Genomic DNA, 8,258 nt, shown 5'->3' on the forward strand with positions numbered 1-8,258 from the left:
AGATTGGACTTGCTTTGTGAGCTCAATTCGGAGCTTTTCGGTATTATACGGTTGCCCGGTGAGTTATATAGTTAATTGTTACATATTGATTTGAACATATATATTTTCATATGAATGTTTTTGATCTTGAATGGAGTCACACGATCTTGATTTGTCTTTGAKTYYGTCTCTTGAGTCGATTCCTTATTACTATCTCGGTACATCGGTTTGCTTTCTGGATCCGGACTCGTTGTTTTGTTCCTTGAATTATACGTCATAGTACGGGTACTACTTTGTGTGGTACGCCGGAAGTTTATGGCGAAGTCAAGATCTCGGGTTGGACGGGTGAGACTTTTCTGCGGTTGTGAATACTCATTACTCGAAGAGGAGGAAGAGCAATGAGTAGGGAACCTTGGCACATACCCGGTAGAGGAAGGTGGGCAGTGCGAGGTTTCCCGTAATGTATGATTCTGACTCGGACTTTGGCATGAGCCCGGGAGGTGAAGGACGGGGTGATGCACTGTCCTTGTTATGTTTACCGATTCGATCTCTTGGTTCTTGATATTTATTGGTATTCTAACGTTGCTGAATATATTTGGTCGTTGATCCTGTCTCCTTGTTGTATTGAGCATCAATGGTATGGTATACTATGGTGATTTGAATATGGAATCCTATGATCTTAGCATCCGGTACGTAATTGTTCACTYGGTTTCTTGTAAGTCTCRGTTTGCATCTAGATGATGTCTTGAACTCTTTTATTGATAAGAGTTTATTATGTATGTTTACAAACATGTGCGATATTGATATGTAATATTTAACTATTTAACTCACTAATCGTTGGCTTACCATTTAAGTGGCAACCTCTCTCAGGAAAAAATACGGACAAAAAAAAAGAACCTGTTGTTTGAATTGAAGATTTATCGGGGAACTTGAAGTTATCGATCTTGCTTTTGGGTAAATAGTAGCTTATATTTATAGTCTTGTCCCGTATTCTTTTGGCTACCTAATTCGGGTTGTAAGTAAAAATCCGTTATATCCGGTTTGAAATTGTGTTTTGGGTGGTTTTATCACTAAAATAGAACGGATATTTCGAGGTTTTTCTAGAAATTAATATCCCATATTTTGAGGTTAATTAATGTTATGCCCAGATTTGTGTGTTTCAAAGTGTTAGCCTCTCGACCATTGCATGGACTCTGGACCATTGCATCGTCTCATAACCATTGTATGACCTCTGGTCATCCATTGCCTCTGGTCCTTCATAGTCTCACCTTTGGTCCTTCATGGCCTCTGGTCTTCTTCCAGACTTAGCCATTTCAGCAGCCTCTGGACCATTKYCTTTGGTCCAACCATTGCCTCTGGTCCTTCATAGTCTCACCTCTGGTCCTCTTCCAGAATTAGCCATTTCAGCAGCCTCTGGATCATTGCCTCTGGACCATTGCCTCTAGTCCAACCATTGCCTCTGGTCTTCCTCCAGACTTAGTCTTTTTAGCAGCATTTTCAAATTTTCCATCCTTGGCCCATATGGCTTTGACAAAACTTTTAGAATAATTTAGGATCAATTTTGGTCTCAATAATCAATAAATTATATTTTATTGGAGATTTTATAGGAATTGGTAATTTGGGGTTTGCTCAAGCGTGATGTTACAGAACCTTAATAATTTCATCTATAGTTTTATACAGCTCGATAAAAAAAACTCCAAATAACATGTAAATTTGGACCCCAAAATTTTGAAGGCCTTATTCAAAATCTCACATTTAACATCCTAAGAGATGGTCATGCCGCAATTCTTGTACTACAATTAAAAAATGTATAACATTACACAAATATTCATCTTAATAAAAGTAACACTAGATAATAAATTGTAATATAGACTATTTGTGTAAGTTTGATTCCACCAAATATGTTCAATCAAGTCGGAGCGGAGTTGACAATGAATTTAATTTGAGTGTATTTCAGAATTTCTTTGAAAATATACTTTTGGAATTAATCGGTGGAACCTTGAAATATTTCTATCAAATTATATACTTCATCACCGATCCAACTGATCAACATGTCACTTTCATATTCAACAATCATATTATGCAAGATTATGTATGTATCCATAATATCTCTTAACTTTTCCTTATACCATAATCATGATGGTCCTTTAATTAATCATATATATATATATATATATATATATATATATATATAGAGAGAGAGAGACTTGGGGTCATATGAGACCAAGGGTTTTTCGTGAGAACCGTAAGACCAATTCTCAACCCTTGGATTAGATCTACAATCTAAATATTCATAATCACAAAATTGCCACAAGACTTCTCAATAATCACAAAATTGTCATCGTGCAATTTTAGACCATTAATTAGATCATTAGCTTATAAAGTTGATCAATGAACATTAATTGGTCTTACGGGTCCCACGAAAAACACTTGATATCACGTGAACCCAACTCTATATATGCATATAAGTATTTGAAAAATAATATAAACATAACAATGTAAAGAGACAATTAAAAGTTACATATTAAAACAAAATACAAAGACTGGTATAGATTTTTTCAAGAAACGAAAATATAACAAAATTAATAGATATATTTTATAATTTATTTTGAAATTGATTGTATATTTATTTACTTATGTTAATTTTAATTTTGTAAAATAAACTTTACTATAACATCAATAAAATAACTTAACTCTAACCATACTTAAAATAAAACCAAATTGACGAGGCCTACATTAAAATAATATATTTTGTTATCATCAAATCACATTTTAAATTTAATATTTATAATATTTAAATCTAATATTCATAATATTGCAAAAAAAAATATTAAAATTTTAAAAAATAAAATCATAAATATGAGGAAAAAATAATGAAGCATCAAATATGAAGACCATCAGTATTCCTCTCGTCTTGAATAACAACGTTTAGGTGTTTTTGAAGTGTGGTTGGAACCTTATCACTTGTAAACTTAGATTATCTTTATCAGATTCTTCAAAATGGGAAAAGTGGAAAAAATGAGGATTTTGAGCCAATATTTTGATCCAACAGCTTCACAAAAACTATCTTCAAAATGAAGAAAGCAGAAGAAAAAAAGGTTTTTTTTTTCTCCAGATATGGAGATCACCCAAAAATGATTACCAAGTGAGAGAGAAATAATATTTTGATAGATGAATGAAATATTTTAATACTATAATCAATGTTGGATTCTTCAAAATGAGAAATCTGTTGAAGATGAATGTAATTTGTTTATAGATTTTGACTTTTGGTTCTTCATTTTAAAGAAATTTTAGGGAATCTATTGGAGATGCTCTTAGTAACTTGTAATGTGATCGAAGATGATGCTTTAAGAATTCCTACAACATGAAGAAATCGGAGAACATGGAGTTTCTGTTTCATTTTTATTTCTATTTTTCCCAAAAAGTGAAAATGTACCCTGATATGCTTGCACCTCCCATGTAGCACTGAATTTTTGGAAAATTAAATTGTAGAAGTATTATCACACATGATAGTAGTACACCCTCTTGACCATGATCCAAAATTTTCAACACTTGTCTCATCCACACATCTTGACAGGCACTTGCAGTAGCAGCTATGAACTCTGCTCCACTAGTAGAAAGGCTGACAATTAGTTTCTTCTTGGACATCCATGAGACAGCTCAAGAACTCGACATAAAAACATATCCAGAAGTACTCCTGGAAACATCTTCATCTCCTGCATAATCTGAGTCTGTGAAGGCTATTGACTCATCATCCCCTCCCTGCTTATAGAGGATTCCATAACCCACAGTTCCTCTTAAGTACCTCAATATTCGTTTTGCAACTTGTAAATGCAGCTCAGTAGGCTTTGACATATATCTGCTAATTAAACTTACGTTGTACATGATGTTCGTTCTAGGGGAAGTGAGGTACATTAAACTTCCAACAATTTGTTTGTAGTGAGTACTATCCACTTCTATCCCACCAACATCTTTGTTGATTTTGAACCTGGAACAATAGGACTTTTCACAGGTTTGCTTTCCGACATTGCAAATTTCTTTAGTCCATCAGTGGCATACTTTATTTGACAAGTAAAGATTTCTCCAGGCTTTTGCAACACTTATACCCCAAGAAATAATCTCATCTTCCCCAAGTTTGTCATGTCAAATGCTTGCATCATGGAACTCTTGAACGCCATCATCATTCCCTTGTTATTGTCTGTATAGATTAAATCATAAATGTAAATACTAACAACCAATATTTTACTTCCTACGCCCTTCTTAATGAATAAGGTTTGTTCATTTGGGCATCTTTGAAAATCTTCTCGTACGAAATGTGCTTCTATGCGGCTGAACCAAGCCCTCGGTGCCTGTTTTAACCCGTATAGTGCTTTATTCAACTTGTAGATCTTGTGTTCTTTCCCTTTTTTCACATACCCCATTGGTTGCTCAATATATACATCTTCATCTAATTCTCCATGGAGAAACACATATTTAACATCCATTTGAAAGATGTTCCAACCTTTGAATGTTGCAAGTGCCACTATCATCCTTATTGTATCCATGCGAGCAACAGGGGCAAACACTTCTGTGAAATCAATTCCCTATTGTTGCGAGTACCCCTTGGCGACCAACCGGGCCTTGTATTTGTCAACTTCACCAAGTTCATTCAGCTTTGTTTTGTAGATCCACTTCACACTGATTGTTCTTGCATTAATAGGTAGATCTATGAACTCCCATCTGATTTTTTCGATTGAACTTATTTCACTATCCATCGCCTTCCTCCATTTTTCATGTTATACGGCCTCCTCGAATGAAGTTGGATCTTCATTGATAACATATTGTATCATGTAAGCCTCTGCTTCCTCGTCATTCATTCCTTCTCCACTAATTAAATCTCTCATCCATGTTGGCTGCCTCTTTTGTCTCCCTTGTGTTCCAGGAACTTGTGAGCTACTCTCACCATTCCCAACTTCACCATTAGCATCATTATTAGTTTGAGAGTTGCCCTCACTGTCTTCTACAAACTCCATATCACTATCCTCATTGTGTTCATCATTGTATTCTACAAACTCCTTATCACTATGTTCCCATATGAAGTCTTTCTTTATTTGTTCTTCATAATCTAAACCCCAATCCCATGAATGTTGTTCATCAAATACAACATCCTTACTTACCACTATTTTCTTTGTCGTGGGATTAAATAATCTATATCCCTTAGACTCATCACTAACCCCCAATAATACACACAGAAAGCTTTTGTCATCTAACTTACTTCGTTTAGCATATGAAATATGAACGTGAGCCACGCATCCCCATATTCTGAAGTGGGCAACATAAGACTTTACCCCCGACCATGCTTCTTGTGGAGTCTTGTTCATGACAGCAAGTGTGGGGCATCAATTTAGTAGATAGACAACCCACATAATAGCTTCCATCCAAAATGGCTTTGGCATCTTCATTGCAACCATCATACAATGCACCGTGTTCATCGTAGGTATGTTCTTTCTTTCCGCAACCCCGTTTTGGTGAGGGGTGTATGTAGTGGTAAGTTGACGCTTGATGGCATGTTTTTCACAGAAAGTCTTGAAGTCCAGGTATGTGAATTCTCCTCATTGATTTGTCCTCAAACATTTGATCGACTCTCCTGTCTCCTTTTCCACCATTTGCTTGAACTTCTTTAAAAACTTTAAAGCTTCGGACTTTGCAACTAACAAGTATGCCCAACTCTTTCGGCTAAAGTCATCAATGAGATAAAAAATATACATTTTTCCACTATTGGATGCAAGATCGATCGGACCACAAATATTCGCATAGATGAGTTCCAACAACTTCTTTGCTCTCCATTCACTACTTTTTGGAACAACGTTGTGGTATTGCTTGCCTCTTAGATAATCCGTGCTGGTAACTTTAGGGACTTCAAGTTGTGGCAAACCTCTCACCATCCTTTTGGTTGTTAGAGTTATCAACCCCTTGTAGCTCAGATGTCCATATTTTTTATGCCAAAGAGAAGTAGGATCTGAAACACTACTGTAGAGACATGCTTCAACCTGTTGAATTGGGTTAGTCATCTTTTCGTTCAACAAAACAAACATCCGGTTCGTGCTCATTTTAAAACAAGCAATCAAACCTTTTTCTGGATGATATATGTTGCACGCGTTATTTTGCATGTGTACAGAAATTCCTTTCTCATGCAGCTGACCAATACTTAACAGGTTGTTGCTGAGTTCAGGAACATAGTATACATCACTCACCACAAAATTCCGACCATTAAACACCAATCTTACACTGCATTTTCCATCTACATTCATTCTACTATCATTCCCACATTTGACCGAATGCTTAAACTCCGTTACCAGATTAGTGAACATACCTTTATCGCCTCACATGTGGTTAGAGCAACTAGAATCAATAAACCAGACATCCTTTTTCCTTGATCCATGATCTTCAATATATGCCATCAGCAAAACGTCATCTTCTTGATCAAGTTTCGCATAATTTGCCTCGTTGCTCCATGCCCGATATTCATATTGAAAATGCCCACAACCGTGACATTTATAGATCCACATCTGCTTTGTTGAAGTACGCTCTTCCCCTTCCTCAGCCTCTTCCTCTTGGAGAAAATCGGCCCCTGCCTCTGGTTCCAAACTTTTCCTCCACCTTCAAAACATGATCCTCTTTTTCTTCATATGCCCTACGAAATTTCTACTCATGGACCATCAACGAACTTTGGAGTTCATCGATAGACATCTTGGTTGTGTCTTTTGATTCTTCAATTGAAACAACCACATACGTTTTCTCTCTTAGGGTCTGCAAGATTTTTTGCACAATCTTGGAATCTAGCATCTCCTCTCTGTTGCTCCTCATTTTATTCGACACCGCCATTATCCTAGCTAAATACTCCGAGATGGTTTCATTACTTTTCATCATGAGTATTTCGATCTCTCCCCTGAGCAATTCAGAAGAGACCTTTTCACACTCTCACTACTGCCAAATTTGCATCCCATACAATCTTTGTTGTTCGGCGATCCAAAATCTACGACAGATTGCTTGGAAGATGTTATGCTTTACCTGATAATCAAGTGTTCTCTTCTCCTCACTCAGCCTTTTCTCAGCCGCACTCAACTCTATTCCCGATGGTGGTTCTTGAAATCCTTCAGCGATCAAAGTCCAAAGTCCCTTGGCTCTCAACAAGTTATCCATAAGCTCACTGCAGTGGTCATAGTGACCATCAAAGGTTGGAATTTTGGTGAGGGATTTGACATCACTCATCTTGCCTTGCAGATGAATCACTCATAAGAAGTTGATGTTTTAGACTTTTCTATCAAGGACCCTGTATGGCTCTGATACCAAATGATAAAGTCAAAAATGAAACAAGTAAGATGTGAACCCAAAAATGGTTTTCCCTTTACTTTATTCAACACAATTAAGGCTCCTTAAATAGAGTTTACAAGACATAACAGAAAGCATAAAAATAGCCCACGATAAACAATTGTGAACTGAAAAAAACGGCTAGTTCCTAAAGACCAGCACATATTTGACCTATTCAAACAATAAGCAACAACTAAAAAGGACCTTATCAGATAAACTCAATGGATCTGGAACTACCGATTCGCCTAACCCTTTATGGACATGATGAACTCAACGAGTTTGATTGATGAACTCTTGAAGTACGTTGTGGCAGTTGTTGGAGGGAGTAGAGGAGGATTATGGGGAGGAAGAACAAGCAGTAGTGAGTGGTTGGAGATAGGGGACGATGGCCTTCATCGGAGGAGTGCAGGTTGTGGTGTATATGGAAAGTACTAGTTGGGATGATCGGAGGGGGACAAGGTGATGGTCGAAGATGGCCTTCATCGAAAGAAGGGATTGGCTGGGACGATGTTGAGCCGGTGAAGGGACAATGTTATATATATATCTATATATGTTATATATTATATTATATTATTTTTTATGTTTCAAAAAAAGAAAAAAGAAAAATGACAATATAACCCTGACTTAACGTAGCAATGGTCAGTGGAGTTAGGTAGAGAACCCAATTCATAACAATAATAAAACAATAATGACCATACATATAATTATTTGAGGAATCCAATCAAAAAATTTCAATTATCACAAGGACACAATTTGTAATTATTCTATATTTTATTTGAGTTTTTTTTTAACTAGAAACAAGACATGTTCAAACACTTGTAAACACTTGTAATTTCTCTTTTATTTAAACAGAAATTTTGGATTTTAATTTTAATCAATAATAAAAGGTTACATTATATTCATATTGTGTGATACATATTAGTATATAT

The sequence above is a fragment of the Cynara cardunculus genome (assembly GCF_001531365.2).
Source record: "Cynara cardunculus var. scolymus isolate 2C chromosome LG 2, CcrdV1, whole genome shotgun sequence".
Classification (NCBI taxonomy): Eukaryota; Viridiplantae; Streptophyta; class Magnoliopsida; order Asterales; family Asteraceae; genus Cynara; species Cynara cardunculus.